Source organism: Rhamphochromis sp. 'chilingali' (assembly GCF_963969265.1).
Source record: "Rhamphochromis sp. 'chilingali' genome assembly, chromosome: 16".
Classification (NCBI taxonomy): Eukaryota; Metazoa; Chordata; class Actinopteri; order Cichliformes; family Cichlidae; genus Rhamphochromis; species Rhamphochromis sp. 'chilingali'.
The window spans coordinates 32,617,930-32,636,079 of record NC_137943.1 but is presented as its reverse complement, the minus strand read 5'-3'; the positions used below and the strand labels follow the sequence as shown (position 1 = coordinate 32,636,079).

At 41.2% G+C, this 18,150-nt stretch overlaps 1 pseudogene across 1 annotated transcript; it reads right to left on the bottom strand.

Moving 5' to 3' along the window:
* Positions 1-3,970: 3,970 nt before the first annotated feature.
* LOC308383602 lies at positions 3,971-17,465 on the bottom strand (annotated as a pseudogene). Its single transcript has 3 exons — positions 14,877-17,465; positions 6,873-6,942; positions 3,971-5,984 (listed from the first exon to the last, which is right to left on the bottom strand). The product of its transcript is annotated as an uncharacterized misc_RNA (transcript).
* Between the last annotated feature and the right edge of the window lie 685 nt (positions 17,466-18,150).

Genomic DNA, 18,150 nt, shown 5'->3' with positions numbered 1-18,150 from the left:
TAAATTGCATCTTAGAAAATTATTATTTTTCCGGCACTTAAAAGCAACCTGTAAAACCTACATAAACATTACTCAGTGTCCTGTGAGTGAGTCTTCCTTTCTGTGACTTCCATGATAGCTGGACTTTTTTCTTCTTCATATTTCAACAGGCCATTACTCGGGTATTTGTCAATGGATTTATCCAAAATTACAGATCTTTGGTTCATTTAGATGGTAAGAAAGGCCGGTGAAAATTTCAGGATTTTATCTTTAATATGTGAAATAAAGTGAAAGTGGGTCAACAGACCATTTTTCAAAAAGTATGTCTTGAAAAGTATTTGACATGTGAACCTATGTCACCCTAATCAATCTTTGCACCCAAACTTTGGATCATAACCATAACTTTTATAAAGGAAAGCAGTGTCTCATGATTTATGATGTGACGCAATTTGCAAATTTTGAACTCATTTTATTGACCAATAAATCACTGTTTTATTCTTTCCACAATAATTAACAACTTTCAGCTTTTAATGTATTTGAAAAAAAAACCAACAACATGAAAATGGGTTTTTGGAGCTGGATGGTCTCCAAAGCACTTTGGGTCAACTTTTGTTGTTTAAATGTGCTATAAATATAAATAGATAAAATATATAAATAAAAATAAATGAATAAATACAATAAAAATCTATAAATAAAATATAGGTGACAGTTAAAACAAAAAATTTCAGTCATTTTTCATAGTGCATGCTGGACTTACCAGATAGAAACAAAATATGGACTGGACTATTGATATCTGGATAAATCCGCCACCTCTAACTCAGTTCCCACAAAGCTCCAAACTGCCAGGAGTAAAATAGAAAAATGTATGTGTGCTGTTTGTAATGAGCTGTTTGTGAAGACACCCAGCTGTGACTAAGGAATGACAAAGACAAAACCATGAAAAGCAGGGCTGATGTTACTCTGGAGACACAAGGCATTGTGTCTGTCAGGTAAAATATGTACATCAGTCTGCTCTGTGACAATACTACACAATGCATTTTTTCCATAAGTTCCACTGCACCTGCTCTACAGCTTCGATTTAATACACTGATAAGCTCCAAGTGCTCTGAATGCACCACTGAATGTACATTTTTATGCTGACCCAACAGATGTTGATTAGAGTTTATTTCCTGAAATAGAAAGCACTTCTTACAACATCCTGTTCTGTGACAGTCTTTGGGCATCTTTCCAATTTCAGACTTCCTCTTTTAAATCAAAGGAGGAACTTCTTTGTTTTAAAACAAAGAAGTTCAAGTTATGACTGTCATCCTTTAGCACAAACGTTTCCACTCTTAAGAGGCTGACGGGTAAATTATCTGATACCTTACATGGTTTAAAACCTGTGTTCTAGATTTCAGAACTCTATATAAAATAAAATTAAATACATTAAAAGTTACTGTTGTCTTTTTATACAGTCTGAAATGTAAACCTGCAGCTACATTACATGAACTTGCTGTGTGTGTCACACTGATTACAAAACTTTAGCAGAATTTTTCTTTTTTAATTAAAGGTTTAAAAACAAGTAGCACACATGGTCAGCAATGGGAACCATTCACTAATCAATAGTATATAGCCAAAAGTATTTGATCAACCATCAAAATAATTGAATTCAGCTTTCCAATCAATTACTTGGGTACAATTGTATAAAATCAAACACCTGAACATGCCATACATATTAGCTGGATGGCCCTTTCCTGATCCAAAATGACTGTGCACAAAGCAAGGTCCACTGGTCCAAGCAACCCAATGAAAAACTTTAAGAATGAATTAGAGTGAAGACTGCAAGCCAGGATTTCTTGTCCAGCATCAGTGTCTGACTTGTGCTAACCACTGCACCACCGTGCATGTGTTGTGACTTTGAAGATCAAAATCACAGCACAGTAAGTTACTTTCCAGCTATTAATCCAGTTTAGTAAATCCATGAATTGATTGACAGAGGAATCATATATTGCCTTTTATTATTGCATTTTATTCTGTATTACCTAATAATGCCTTACCATGCTTATCAATGTGTTGTCATGCTCTTTTTCCTGAAGGAAAGCTGTTTAATGAAAATCTCGAGACCCTTCATCACAGCAGACAGCTGAATGTGTCAAAAAGAGGCCCAAAAGTGGGTTGACAGAAATTTTTTGGTAGAAATATATTTTGAAAAGTGTTTGATATATAACCTTGAAGTGTCATAGCAATCATACTATGTGCTCAAACAATATTTTTAGACAAAATTTTAGGCAAATCAAAGATGATCAAGCAGAAAATATTCTAAAAATTGCCTAATCTGCAATGGAATGATGCTTTTGTCTTTTGAAGGCTCTAAATGGATGCGTGTGCTCTTGTTGCATTGCTGACTTACAATAGAACAAAGGAGTTCCTGTTGCAACTCATTTGGTTTAAAATAAGGAAGTTCCAGATGGAACTTCTTTGTTTTAAACTTCATGTCATGAGAGCTGACAGACATGAGCTGAACACCTTCAACAGATGAATTGAACAGTTAAAGATGAAATGTCTGTGAAGGTTCTCAGTCATCCAGGTCATCATAGTCAAAGGAGCTTGCAAAGAAAAGCGTCTGGACTTCTTTAAGTTGCTTGAAGACGTTTCACCTCTCATCCGAGAAGCTTCTTCAGTTCTAAGGTCAAATGGTGGAGAGTCCCAGATATAAACCTAGTGGGAGTTTCCCCCCACAGAGGGACAAAAGGACCCCCTGATGATCCTCTAATCACCTGAGCCAAGGTGTGAAACTGGGTGTGGGTCCCAATCAGCCAGGGTTTCGGGTGAGCTCATTGTGAAACCTGGCCCCACCTTATCATGTGAATTCCTGAGGTCAGATGGCCCAGGATGTGAGTGGGCGTTAAGGCGTCTGGGGAGGGAACTGAAAACTGGATTATAGATGGCAGACAGTTGGTGTCGTAAACCACTGCCTCTGTTCAAAGATGGTCACTCACAGTGGACATAGATGGCTTCTTTCACTCCTCTTTCAACTCTTTCCACCATTTGACCTTAGAACTGAAGAAGCTTCTCAGATGAGAGGTGAAACGTCTTCAAGCAACTTAAAGAAGTCCAGACGCTTTTCTTTCCAAGCTCCTTTGACAGTGAAAGATGAAGCACATCTGCTTATTCCATCCTCTGCACTCCCCTCCAGGTAGTCTCTGATAGATCTCATACGTGGGGGTGAGCATTGACAGCTTGGAGGATAGAGTTTGGTCCCAGACTGTGGAGATATGGGATTGCCACTGGCTGAAGAAGCTCATTTTGATATCTAAGATAAGCTAGATCTTTATTGCCACTGTTACCAGAACAATGAAACAGTTTGGTATCTCTCCATTGGCAGCTTGTAGGATTTTACAGTGATAGAAAATTGTCCAACACGTTTTTTAGATTTTACTGACAGAACACTTTCCTAATCAGAATAAGGAAAAATAGAACTGAAAGAATGGACTGAAGACAGAAGACTTTGATCAAAGTTTATTTATTACACATATCTTCAGTTTGTTTGCACCTTAAGTATTAAATAAGTTACATATTGCATTCAGTATTAATAATTGAATGATCTATACTTAGATTATTATCATGATAAGAAACAACAAAAGTATTTTTTTTCTACCAAAAAGACAAATGTGTATGTGATTACAGATTTCATTTCTAAATGTACAAAATGGTGGGAACAAAATCTCTGTGATAAAGAGTTTTCTCTGTTAAAGACTATGATGTAGGACAGAAACAATAATATACAATTAAAAGAATATAAACATTAAGATAACTGAAAAGTTTAAATTTCATTTGGAGAAAGATAGCCTCCATGGCTAAACAGACACAAGAAAGAGCTAAATGGATTTGTTCACCCATATATTTATACAAGCACTTTCTTCAACATTTAAGTACTGTCTAAATAACATCCACTCACATTAACCTAAGGTTCAATGTCTTAGCAAAGGATACTTTAGCATGCACACTGGAGCAAGCAGGGATTGAACCACCAGAATTCCAATTAGGATGTGACCTCCTTTAACTCCTGGGCTAGTGTCACCCACAAGAAACAAACAAACAAACAAAAAACTCCACCTAAATAACTCAAGAAAACATCAAGAAGATGTCAAAGTACAACACATAATGTTTGATTAACAGCTGAACTCTCTGCAATGAAGAAACATCACAATGATGATGGAGAGAAATTAAAAGGGAAACTAAAGTACAGATTTTTAACCCACAACAATATGAAAGACTTCAGTCTATTTCAGTTTAATGAACTCAGCTTTGGTATCATGAGAATTACGACACCAAAGTCCAGCATAGAGCGGCTGAGTGAATGTGGTCTGGACTCTGTGGAGGAGAGTCATGGTTTCAGAGACGCTGTAGAAGGACAAAATACCTGCTCTGTGATCCAGGTACACTCCTACTCTGGAGGAACGAGGACCTGAGACAGGAGTTTGGATGTTGTTGTACCAAAATGTAAAACTGTTGTTGTTGCAATTTAATGCCCAAGATTTGTCATTACGTCCAAATGCACATTCATTGTCCCACCCTGCTCTATTGATAGTGTTGTATGCTACTGCTACATAAACGTTTCCTCCACTCTCCACCTCCCAGTAACAGCGTCCAGGTAGACTCTCTCCGCTCAGGACCTGAGACCATCCAGTGAATCTGTCTGGATGATCAGAATAAGACTGTTGTTGATTCATTAATGTTGCTTTTCTGTTCTCCTCTGATAATAACAGCCATGCGTTTGCAGTGTTTGGATCCAGTGAGATTTCACATGAATATTTTAAGAATTCAGCTCTGGTCTTTGGCCCAGGTTGTGATAGTAAAACATCCACTTCAGTGACTGTCAGTGAGATGTTTGTCCATTCCTCTCTCAGAATGTCCTGTAGTTTATCTCTGACCTCTGACACAGCTGCTGTCACATCCTCAAAATACCTCAGAGGACGGATATTGATGCAGGATAAGTCTGTAGACTTGATGAGTGCTGACAGTGAGGGGTAGTTGTGTAGAAACTGGATGTGATCCTCTGTGTGTGAGAGCTGCTTCAGCTCAGCATCTTTCCTCTTCAGCTCAGTGATCTCCTGCTCCAGCTTCTCCTGAAGCTCTTTGACTCGACTCACTTCAGTTTCCTGCTGGGATCTGATCTGCTGCTTCACATCAGAGCTTCTTTTCTGGATGAGATGGATCAGCTCAGTGAAGATCTTCTCACTGTGCTCCACTGTTTGATCAGCAGACTGATTGATGGCCTCCACCTCCTGCTGAAGCAGCTTCACATCTTTCTCTCTGTCCTGGATTCTCTGCTGGATGTTTTGTCGACTCACCTCCAGCTCTCTCTGCCTCTCAGTCCTTTCTGCTGCAGCTGAGACTGTGTTGTGGCCTTTATGTTCATCCACAGAGCAGAGATAACAGATACTCTGCTGATCAGTACGGCAGAACATCTTCATCACCTCATCATGACGAGAGCAGATGTTCTCCTGGAGCTTCTTGGAGGGCTCCACCAGCTTGTGTTTCTTGAATGGAGCCACATCATAATGAGGTTGAAGGTGTTTCTCACAGTAAGATGCCAGACATTCTAAACATGACTTGAAGGCTTTCAGTTTCCTTTCAGCACAGAAATCACAGGCCACATCTTCAGGTCCAGCATAGCAGTGATCAGCAGGAGCAGCTTGGAGTCCAGTCTTCTTCAGCTCCTCCACTAAAACTGCTAACATGGTGCTTTTTACCAGGACAGGCCTCGCTGTGAAAGTCTGTCTGCACTGAGGGCAGCTGTAGATTTTCTTCTCTTCCTCTCCATCCCAAAAGTCATTAATACAGTTCATGCAGTAGCTGTGTCCACAGGGAAGAGTCACTGGATTCTTCAGTAGATCCAAACAGATCGAACAAGAGAAGGTTTCTCGGTCCAGCTGAACTCCTTTCTGTGCCATTTCTCTTCTCAGTGTCAGTGACTGTGTGCGTTTCTGTTTCTTATAACTGAAACTAGTGTGAGCTCTGATCTAACATGACTTTCTGGTTTGAATGGGGCAAGTCAGCTCTTACACGTCACCACAAGAGGAGGGAACAAGGAAACATGGAAAAAGAGGAGTTGCTGGGTTTGAGAGCAGCAAGAAGAGGGAGGGCTACCTGGGTGTATCAGGCTTTCTGGCTTCAGGAAGATGAGAGTTATGTGTTTATCTCTTTTTCTGTTCAAGCCTTTAGAGTAAATGAATCAATAATTTCATGTTACTCATTTCCTCATGTAAATCTGCTAAATGAATTGCCTCACTTCCTTACAGAGAAAATAATGACAATAGACTAGTCTCATGGACCTGCCCATAGAAACCCGTATATGGGCCCCAAAAGGTAAAACTGCAGTAGGCCAAGTGTGGGAACACTCAGTTGTGATAAGTCCTTGCCACATAGCCCTACAGATCACCAGCATCTACATGTCGTGGACCTGCACATCTCTCTCCCCAAATGTGATCTTGGTGGGAGATTTCAACATTCACATGGACAATAATGACCTTCTGCTCACCAGAGACTTTTCCTCCTGTCTCGAAGGCTCTGAATTTCAACAATTTATCGACTTTCCCACTCACTCTAAAGGACACACCCTGGACTTGGTCTGCTGTTCTGGTCTTACTCCCTCGAATCTTTCTGCTACTGAAATCCCCATAACTGACCACTTCCTCCTTTCATTTAACCTCACTCTCTGCTGCTCTTCTACCAAGCCAACCCGTCTCATCTCGTTCCGCAACATCAAGAACATCGATATGGACATTCTCACTACCAGTTTGGACAATGTTCAGATTCCGGACTTCTATTCTACTCCTGATGATTTGTTGTTATATTATAATAATTGTCTACGCACTGTCCTTGATTCTCTGGCTCCTGTAAAAACCCACTCTGTTTCCTTCGCTCGCCCTGCTCCCTCCTACCTCTGACCTCCGAGCTCTGAAGGCCAAAGCTCGGCAGCTAGAGCATAAATATAAGAAATTTGGTTTAACTGTTGATTCAGAAATCTATAAATACCACGTACTTCAGTATAAAGACTCCATCAACAAGGCCAAACAAAGCTTCTACTCTGGTATTATCCGTTCTTATGAGGGTAATGCAAGGACTCTGTTTTAAGTTCTCAACAAACTAATTCAACCCCCCAATGCTTTACCACCGCACTTCTATTCCTCTGAAACCTGCAACTCCTTGATGCTGTTCGGGGCCCTATTTCAGGAAGCCGGTTTAGAAAACTCAGAGTGAAAAACGATACTCAGGGTTGAGTAACCCCGAACTGTCCAACTCGGAATATTCGGTTTCAGAAAGGCTGATAACAATTAGTTCAGTCAACGCGGAGTTGCTTTAACCCCAAGTGAAGCGTGCGGACGAGGATACATAAAGCCCTGATAAGCGGAGCACAGATTAAGCGAGTCACCATGGAGACGGAGGGAAAGAAGGCGCGGTCAATGTATTTCACAGCGCTTGAGGCCGAAATTCTGATGGCAGCATATGCCGATAACATGCAAATTCCGCAGAAAAAAGTAACACAGCCACAGCTGCAAAAGAAAGGGAGCATGCATGGCAAAACATAGCCGACAGAGTCAATGCGTGAGTGTTAATATAAACATTGATCTAGGGATTTCCACCCATTTAACACGTTATTTTATTTTATTTTTTATTTTATACATTTTATTTTGTGACGTGATGTGAGCGCAGGTGCAACCCAACAGGCCCCAAATGTTCCTGGCAGCAAGTAAAAATGAAATATAAAAATATAGTCCAAACAGGTAAGGTGTAATTGTATTATGAGCCATAGTGCTTGGTCTGTTTGTCCCATGTAAATCAATTGCAGTTAGAGGCTACATTAATTTTCTTTCTGTAAGCACTTATTGAAATTATCTGAGCACATTACAAGTACATATTTGCTTACTCTGTATGCTCAAATGTGGCCCGTTATAGCCAACAGAAAAAAAGCGGAGGCCCGAAAAACAGGTGGGGGTCCTCCACCACCACCACTCACAGAGGCTGAGCAGTTGGCCCTCAGCCAAAACAGTGGGCGCCCTGTGGCTGAAGGCATCTCTGCGGGGACATCCTCTGAGTCAATAACCCCGCAAGACACAAGTGCCTACATAAGGGGTAAATTCAAAATAATACATGATGTGCATACATCCTTTCTTCACAGTCACCTTTGCAGTGCTACTCATTCATTTGATAAACTCTTTACCATAATGAATTATTTTGTAGTGAAGTTATTTTCCGACTGATTTTGCCTTCCCTCAGTCTTGGTTGTCTTTGAGAGCATAATGACAATGAAGTGTAAGGTGATTGGTATATGTTTGTTAATTGCCATTTGGTCCCTTGTAAGTTATAAGTGACCTGTATAAACCTCATATTCTATCAGTTGATGGTGATGGTGTACTGCATCTGGTGCAGCCTCCTGTTGAGCCAGACCAACATGCAGTTGTGAGTACTCTTAATACTCCACAGATTATATGAGTTTACAGTAGAACAGCAATGTTGTCTATTTCTTTACTACAGGAAAATAATGAAGAAACATTGACAGCTGTTACAGAGGAGGAAGCAACAGAGACACTTTATGAGGTTTACATCTTTTAATACTTTGTGTACAGGAAATACAGGCGACCAATAAAGCCAGTTGAACAAAAAATCTGTTTATTCTTCTTTCAACATGTTGAGATGATGGGTCAAAAGAAATGATTGTGACATATGGTGTCTCTGACTGCGCTTCCATCTTGTATGTCCGTGGGAGGGTCAGGATGTTCATGGTTTGGATCACTGCTGATGTTTGGTTCAGAAGGACAGTGTTCTCCTCTAATTGTGGCAATGTTGTGAAGAATCACACATGCCACAATAATGTCACATGCCCTTTCTGGGGTGACCCTGAGTCTTTGCAGGCACTGGAACCGGGCCTTAAGCATTCCGATAGTCATTTCAATTCTGGCTCTTGTCCTGCAATTAGCCAGATTATATCGCTGCTGTGGGCCCGGTTCAGGGTCAGGGTAAGGGGTAAGCAAATAGGGTAAACATGGATACCCCCTATCACCAAGCAAGTAGCCAGTGAACTCTCCTAAGACAGAAGGATACACTTCAGTTCAAATGTCCCTGAAGCAATTGGTCTTTATATATTTTAAAGTATTTTCAACTCACCATGTCCAAATTTTGTGCTCAGTGTACATTCATGGAATATTCGTGAGTCATGAACAGAGCCTGGCCACTTGGCTTCCACATTTGTGATAATGTTGGCAGCATCACATATGATCTTCACAGTGCAGAGAACACAAATTAGCATCCATTACTATAATGAAATAATTTGTTAGTTTGAAATGCTACAGGGAACTATGTACCTGTACATTAATGCTGTAGAAAGACTTCCTGTTCACATAGTCTCCTTCATTTACTGAAGGAGCAATGATTGGAATGTGAGTGCCATCTGTACAGCCAATCACGCCTGGGAACCCTGAAAATAAATGTACAATTTAAGTAGTAGTTCAAGTATCACCACATCATATATTAAGTTTTGTTCATCCTGATACCTGCAATTTTGTGGAATCCCTCTTTGATAAATCTTGTGGGTCTATGACCGGGGAACACCACAGACGAGTACAGACGAGTACAGGAGACGTTTCAGTGCAACTGTAACATTCCTGACTGCCCGACAGACGGTAGCCTTGGAAACGTGCTCAGCGTCACCAATATTATACAGAAAGCTCCCGTTTGCAAAAAAACGAAGTGCAATACAAATAATATGTACAGAACTGAGAGCATGTCCGCGATGTGTCACATGCGTAATATATGGCCTGAGGATGTTATTCAAATGAATTATAGATTGTGCTGAAAAACGGTAACGTTCGCACAGAAAATCATCAGGAAATGATAAAATGTCCAAACGCGCTCTGATCACTCTCTCCCGGCGGTGAGCTCTGCGGAGAATTTGGGCTTCATGATCTACTGGCTCTTCAAGGAAGTGGCACGCCATGTCTGACACTTCCTACTGTCAGGTTTCCGACAAAGGGGCGGAGACAGTCAGGGTTAGTTGTAGTAAACCTGCTAGGGGGCAGGTTAGCTTCACGGAGTGTGTCGTCATAGTGACTCACTGAGGCTTCATCTGAACTCGCTTTGTGAAACCGAAAACCCAGAGTTTTCGTTAACTCAGGGTATACTTACTCAGTTTTTCCACTAAACCGGCTTTCTGAAACAGGGCCCTGGACTACGAAAATCAATAACATCCACCAGCAACTCAGATCAAATGTTGTGTCTACACCCTCTCCAGAACCTTTTCTCCTTTTTGAGCCGTTTTCCACTTTTCATCTTCCTGATTTATCTGATATTTCCGAGTTAATATGTAAATCAAAGCCTGCCACATGTCATCTTGACCCCATGCCCACAGGGCTTGTGAAATCCTGCCTCTCTTCTTTACTCCCACTCATTTCTGCTATCATTCACTCTTCTCTCACCACCGGTATCGTTCCCTCCTTATTGAAGACTGCTCTAGTCACTCCTGTACTGAAAAAACCTTCTTTAGATCCTAACAACTTTAACAACCTCCGTCCGATTTCCAATCTACCCTTCATTTCTAAGATACTTGAAAAAGTGGTTGCAGCTCAACTTCATTTACACCTGGTTAATAATAACATCTACAAGTGATTTCAATCTGGTTTTCGCTCATGTCACAGTACCGAAACTGCTCTACTTAAAGTCACTAACGATCTTCTAATCGGAGCTGACTCTGGTCTTCTCACCATTCTCGTCCTTTTAGATCTGAGCTCAGCCTTTGACACCATTTCTCACTCTGTCCTTCTAAGCAGACTTTCCTCTCTCGGCATCTCTGACACACCCCTCGCCTGGTTTCAATCATATCTCCTCGACCGTTCCCAGTTTATTCAACTAAGATCATTCCGCTCTCGTCTATTCCCCGTCACCTCTGGTGTACCCCAAGGCTCAGTTTTAGGCCCTCTTCTCTTTATAATATACATCCTCCCTCTAGGTACCATCTTCCGCAAATTTGATCTTCAGTTTCACTGTTTTGCTGATGACACCCAGCTATATCTCTCTTGCAAACCTGATTCCTCCCTCCCACCTTCTTCCCTTACAGAATGTCTATCCGAGTTAAAATCCTGGTTTTTTAATTTTCTAAAGCTCAATGAGGATAAAACTGAGATCCTCCTTATTGGCACCAAATCCAACCTTTTGAAGGCAAACCATTTCTCACTCACCATCAATAACTCCACAGTTTTCCCCTCTCCTCAGGTTAAGAGCCTTGGTGTCATCCTAGACAGTTCACTTTCCTATAAATCTCACATCAATAATCTCACCCGTTCTGCCTACTTCCATCTACGTAACATTAACAGATTGCTTCCTTCTCTTTCCACCCAGTCTACGTCCATTCTTGTCCACGGTCTTGTTACCTCCCGTACTGACTACTGCAATTCTCTTTTGCATGGTCTCCCCCAAAAATCCCTCCATAAGCTTCAACTGGTTCAGAACTCTGCTGCTCGCATTATCACCAGAACCCCCTCCTACCAGCACATCACCTGTTCTTCAGGAACTTCACTGGCTCCCTGTGAAATTCCGGATAATTTTCAAACTTCTTCTGCTCACCTTCAAGGCCATTCATAACCTCGCTCCTTCTTACCTTTCTGACCTGTTAACCACCACTTGTTCTGCCCGTTCACTTTGTTCTTCTTCTTCTATCCAGCTTACTGTACCTTCCTTCCGCCTCACCACCATGGGAAGCAGAGCTTTCAGCTGCTCTGCTCCCAGGCTGTGGAACTCTCTGCCCCCAGAAATAAGAAATATTGGTTCTCTCCCCCAGTTTAAATCCCAACTCAAAACTCATCTGTTCAAATCTGCATATTCACTGTGAATCCACTGTTTGTTCATTTTATCTTGTGCTTTTATTTTATTGTTCTTATTCTGCCATTGTTTTACTAAGTGTTTTATCTTATTGTAAAGTGTCCTTGGGTGACTTGAAAGGCGCTCATAAATAAAATTTATTATTATTATTATTATTATTACTGTTGACAGCTACAGTCAGTAGACTCTGACTGTAGGATTGCAGACTGTCAAATTCTTTCACTGAAATTAAGCTCATGTGGAATAACTTTGTTAAAACACAAGAGTCACAACAGTCATACCGCTGACCATGACAGGACCATGACATACCGAATATATTTTGACTCTTTTCATTAGTCAAATTAAACCGAATAGCTTTGTTTAGATTGGCCAGTATAAGAACTACCTTCCTATCCAAGCCGTGAGCCGAGTTACTGTTAGGGTGTTAGTTCACATTTTTGTTTTATTTTCTTGAACAGCACGGGACCTAAATACAATATTAAGAGAAAAGCTATATTTTTATTATGCAAAGCATAACAGGTACAATGTGTTCTTCCACAAGAACCTCACTCTGACAAAGAAGACAACATAGACGACCAGATAAATTGGTCTTTTACTGCCCTCTACTGCTTTGTATTGAATCTATTTTTCACAGTTAAATCTTAGTGGGGGAAAAAGAGAGTTCAGAACTTTGTTTCACAGAAAAGGAGAAGGCAGCTTGAGAGTAAAAAAACAAGATATTTTGTTTTCACAGTTAAAGTCATGCAGCACTTTGTCTTGTGAAGAAAATATGTCACCCTCGGTTTAACCACACTGACAAAAAGTTGCTGTATAGATGATCAACACACACAAATTTGACCACTGCAGGGCACATTAAAGCACCGCAAACTGAAAACTGATAATAATGAATTACACTAGTCCAGCCTAGAAGTAATAAATGCATGAACTGTCATGGGTTCATGTGTTTTTTGTGGACTTATTTATATTTCTGGGGTTGTCTTGGGAAGGCAGTCCTCGCTGGTTGCCCGTGTGTCTGTTTAACATGCCTTGCTGTCATATGTTCGTTGTTGTTCTCTCCCAGTCCCACATTTCCATCTGTATGAGTGTGTGTGTGTGTGTGTGTGTGTGTGTGTGTGTGTGTGTGTGTGTGTGTGTGTGTGTGTGTGTGGGGCGGTCCCCAGAGTTTCCTGCAACATCAGGCCCAGAGAGTTTTTCCCTGCAGTGGAGCCAGCCACACCTGAGGGATAATTACATGCACCTGTCAGCCTCGTCTGGAGGGCTAATTAGCGGAGTAGCTGAGCTGCAGTCGATGCTGGATCGTTAAGAGAAATCAGTTATTTCCCAGCAATTGTGGGACAGTGTTTTTGGAGTTGAGAAGTGGCGTGTACTTACCAGTTGCTTGTTGTTTTCCCAGAGTGTTGTGGACACGAGTGGAGGGAGTTGAGCGCTCTGTACATAGACACCACAAGGGGGAAAGAAACTCACCAAGGTCACTCGAGAAGTCACAACATGGGAGCAAGAAGCAAGCACAAGAAGCAAAAACTCACACACAGAGGATTGTTTGCTCTTGTCATTATTGTTATTCACTATAAATAAGTTTACAGTTTGCTGCACAGTCCTGTGTTTGGGTCCTGCTTCCACACCCCTTGACATGAACTTGGTTTTCGGCGTCACTCTGAGTGGCCAGTGCTTTCTGTGTCTGTGCTTTCTGTTTCCTTGCCAATTAAACTAAGGACAGATTATTTTCTTCCTGAACCTGCCAGTGTTCCCGATGTTTATTTAAATTCTGATTTTGTGAGTTTAAAGTCCAAAAATAACTTTTTTCAACTGTATAACTGTGAACTTGTATAACAGTTGTATGATTGTATAACTGTCAAGCTACAGTTTAGTTGTACATGTACGATGACAAAAAAGGGCTTTTCTATTCTACGCTGGTGTTTCTAAACTGGTTGTGTGAGTTTGGTATAGAAAATGTGACGTGAACATTTCTGGACCAAATATGAGTGAAAGTGTTGTCCCTGAGCCTGTCATTGACTGTTCTGTCTCAATTAATTCTGTGTGTGACTTGGAACAAAATTAGAAAAGAACCTATTGACAATGTTTCTAAGGATGCTTCCCCTAAGACGGCTTCCATGCCTCCACCTGTATCAGAGACCAAACCTGCGGGTCCCTCTCCTCCTGAGCCAGAGGCACAACCCCAGCTTGAGCCACCAGAGCCTGTCGTTTGCCTACTGCAGGGGTATCAAACTCCAGGCCTTGTGGTCCAGTGTCCTGCAGGTTTTAGATATCATCCTGGGTCAACACACCTGAATCAAAGGATTAGTTCATTAATAGGCGTCTGGAGACCTTCAAGATATGTTGAGGAGGTAATTTAGCCATTTAAACCAGCTGTGTTGGATCAAGGACACATCTAAAACCTGCAGGACACCGGCCCTCGAGGCCTGGAGTTTGACACCTGTGGCCTACTGAGTGCCTGCGCATCGCTGTGCATAGTGGTTGTAGTTTAGGTTATTCTGGATTTAAGCTCAGCATTGTATTTACTTCTTCAAACTATTTTAAATTGTTTTCATAGTTATTCTGGTGAGAGTAATGTTTCAGGTTTCTGCTGTAATAACTCCATTTCCTAGATTGAGAATTAATGCTTACAACTTCTTTGATAGTAAACATAATAACAAAGTCTTTTATTGCATAAAAAAGTCTGAAAACAAGAAATACCTTAAAGCTTTCATGCATCTATTTATTTATTGCCATATCTATTGCCATCCATTTTCTTCTACTTATCCAATTGAGACACATCAAAGAAAGGTAATTTGTCCAATGCTTAAAAATGTGTGTAACTTTACCTGTGATGAATCATTACATCAAATCTTTTGTGTTGTCAAAATCAAGTAAAGCAAAAGTTGACTTCTTTCTTTTTTATGAAGAAGAAAGTTGAAAATATGTACTTGTAAGTACTACTTCAGTTAGTCATTGAGATTAGGTTCACATTTTCTCCACCAATTTTGAGTATATATATTGCACAAAATGTCAAAATAATGATTCTGTGAAAATAAAATGGAAACTATTTCAGTTTAATGATCTCTGCAGTCTCTCCAAGCCAAAGTCCAGCATAGAGCGGCTGAGTGAATGTGGTCTGGACTCTGTGGAGGAGAGTCATGGTTTCAGAGACGCTGTAGAAGGACAAAATACCTGCTCTGTGATCCAGGTACACTCCTACTCTGGAGGAACAAGGACCTGAGACAGGAGTTTGGATGTTGTTGTACCAAAATTTATAACTGTTGTTATGATCTAATGCCCAAGATTTGTCATTACGTCCAAAGTTACATTCTTTCCCACTCCCTGCTCTGCTGATATTCTTGTATGCAACTGCTACATGACCTCTTCCACCTCTCCACTCCACCTCCCAGTAACAACATCCAGTCAGACTCTCTCTACTCAGGACCTGACACCAAAAGGTGAATCTGTCTGGATGATCAGAATAAGACTGTTGTTGTTTCATGAATGTTACTTTTCTGTTCCCCTCTGATAATAACAGCTTTTTGTTTGCCGTGTTTGGATCCAGTGTGATTTCACGTGAATATTTTAAGAATCCAGCTCTGGAATTGGCTCTGGTTGTGACAGTGAAACATCCACTTCAGTGACTGTCAGTGAGATGTTTGTCCATTCCTCTCTCAGAATGTCCTGTAGTTTATCTCTGACCTCTGACACAGCTGCTGTCACATCCTCAAAGTAGCTCAGAGGACGGATATTGATGCTGGATGAGTCTGTAGACTCACTGAGTGCTGACAGTGAGGGGTAGTTGTGTAGAAACTGGATGTGATCCTCTGTGTGTGAGAGCTGCTTCAGCTCAGCATCTTTCCTCTTCAGCTCAGTGATCTCCTGCTCCAGCTTCTCCTGAAGCTCTTTGACTCGACTCACTTCAGTTTCCTGCTGGGATCTGATCTGCTGCTTCACATCAGAGCTTCTTTTCTGGATGAGATGGATCAGCTCAGTGAAGATCTTCTCACTGTGCTCCACTATTTGATCAGCAGACTGATTGATGGCCTCCACCTCCTGTTGAAGCAGCTTCACATCTTTCTCTCTGTCCTGGATTCTCTGCTGGATGTTTTGTCGACTCACCTCCAGCTCTCTCTGCCTCTCAGTCCTTTCTGCTGCAGCTGAGACTGTGTCGTGGCCTTTATGTTCATCCACAGAGCAGAGATAACAGATACTCTGCTGATCAGTACGGCAGAACATCTTCATCACCTCATCATGACGAGAGCAGATGTTCTCCTGGAGCTTCTTGGAGGGCTCCACCAGCTTGTGTTTCTTGAATGGAGCCACATCATAATGAGGCTGAAGGTGTTTCTCACAGTAAGAAACCAAACACACTAGACATGATTTCACAGCTTTTAGCTTCATGCCAGTGCAGAAATCACAGGCCACATCTTCAGGTCCAGCATAGCAGTGATCAGCAGGAGCAGCTTGGAGTCCAGTCTTCTTCAGCTGCTCCACTAAAACTGCTAACATGGTGTTTTTCACCAGGACAGGCCTCGCTGTGAAAGTCTGTCTGCACTGAGGGCAGCTGTAGATTTTCTTCTCGTCCTCTCCATCCCAAAAGCCATTAATACAGTTCATGCAGTAGCTGTGTCCACAGGGAATAGTCACCGGATCCTTCAGTAGATCCAAACAGATCGAACAAGAGAAGGTTTCTCGATCCAGCTGAACACCTTTCTGTGCCATTTCTCCTCTCAGTGATTGTGTAAGTTTCACTTCCTTATTATAGAAACTGGTCTGACCTCTGATCTAAACAACATGTGTTGCTGCTGTGAATGGGGCCTGCCAGCTCTAACACATGTTGGTTACACCCATCTTCATAATGTAGATCTAAAGGGGAGGGAACACAGAACGATATGGACAGACAGGAGGTGCTGAGCTAGAGAGCAGGAAGAAGAGGAAGGGTTTTCATGCTGTGAAACATTCCAGAAAGCAGGAAGAGGCTCTGTGTTTAATTGTTTTCTTTTCAAACCTTTGCTAAATGAATAGTTTCTGTTTCTTTTAACAATTCAAATAGCAGAAATGAACAGCTGACAGCTTGTCAGACTCAGACTGTAAACCGTAGAGACAGTTTATATATACATTTAGTCAGGGCAGTGCAGAGATGTTTAAAGGGGCGGGGGCTCACAGTCAAAAAGGGTACATAGAAGCAGGCTGAAGAACAACAACCCACATTCATCAAGAATCTAATATGGAATCACATCACACTATATCACTGTCATCAGGTGGGCACAATGCAAAGCAAATGTAGCCCATTTTTTACCTGATGGGGTACAATGTTGCTGTTTGGGGGGTTGCTTCTGCTCTTGCTGCTGATAGTGCTGGAGGGCAGGGCTGTGTTGATCTGAGACTGTAGAGATTAAACAGTCCACAGGAGAGAGGGTAGCTGATTAAACAAGTGTTATGAGATAATAATAAAACGCAAAGATTGGTCACGGCGCTTGGAACCATAAGGCAACAAAACTGTGGGAAATAAACTAAGCTCTGCCTGTGAATCACTCTTTGCCTCTCTTCTTCCTTCCATCTCCTCATCTCATCTATCACATTCCACTTGCTGTCCATCTGAGAACGAGGCACAGTTTGCTATTGAATTCATCTATTATTTAATTATACATTTTAACAACTCTTGCACCTAATCCATAATAAAGCAATGATAGAAAAATGTTATAGAACCAAAACTTTGTGTTTATTATTGTTTTTATACTTAAAGTGTGATGTCCACATATGTGGACGCCAGGTCCTAGGAGGTTAATAATAAAGTAACACCAAATGACAAAAAAATACAAGAGAACTCAAAACACTGGGTCAACAAGACCCAGGACCATGACACTAACAATAAGATCAGATAACTCTTTATTGTCATTGCACAGTCATACTGATGCATACATAATGATCCTTATTCTATATATATAACAGAAAGAAAGGGCAGTTCTCTCCCAGCCAATAAACAAAAGAAAAAGGGTCTCAACAAAAAGGGCTTCTTACTCCTTCTGAACTGCTACCAGGTCCTCAATATGTCCAGTGTAAGTAAGAAAATGAGTAACTAAGTACTTTCAGGCACGGTGGTTAGCACTGGGAGCATGCACTACTTCCATTTCTCCTTTTGAGATACATTGACTGTTTCAGATAGAAGAAATCAGGACTTCGCGTATTCCATAGGTTGCTTCCTTGTTTTACAAGGTTAAAGAGAAGTTAAAGAGAAGTAGCAGCAGTAAAAGCAGATGCAATACTCAGAGGCAAGTTTAAGAGATGCTGTGGCCATTTTTGTTGAATGTTTATAAATCGCAATTTGTATTCATT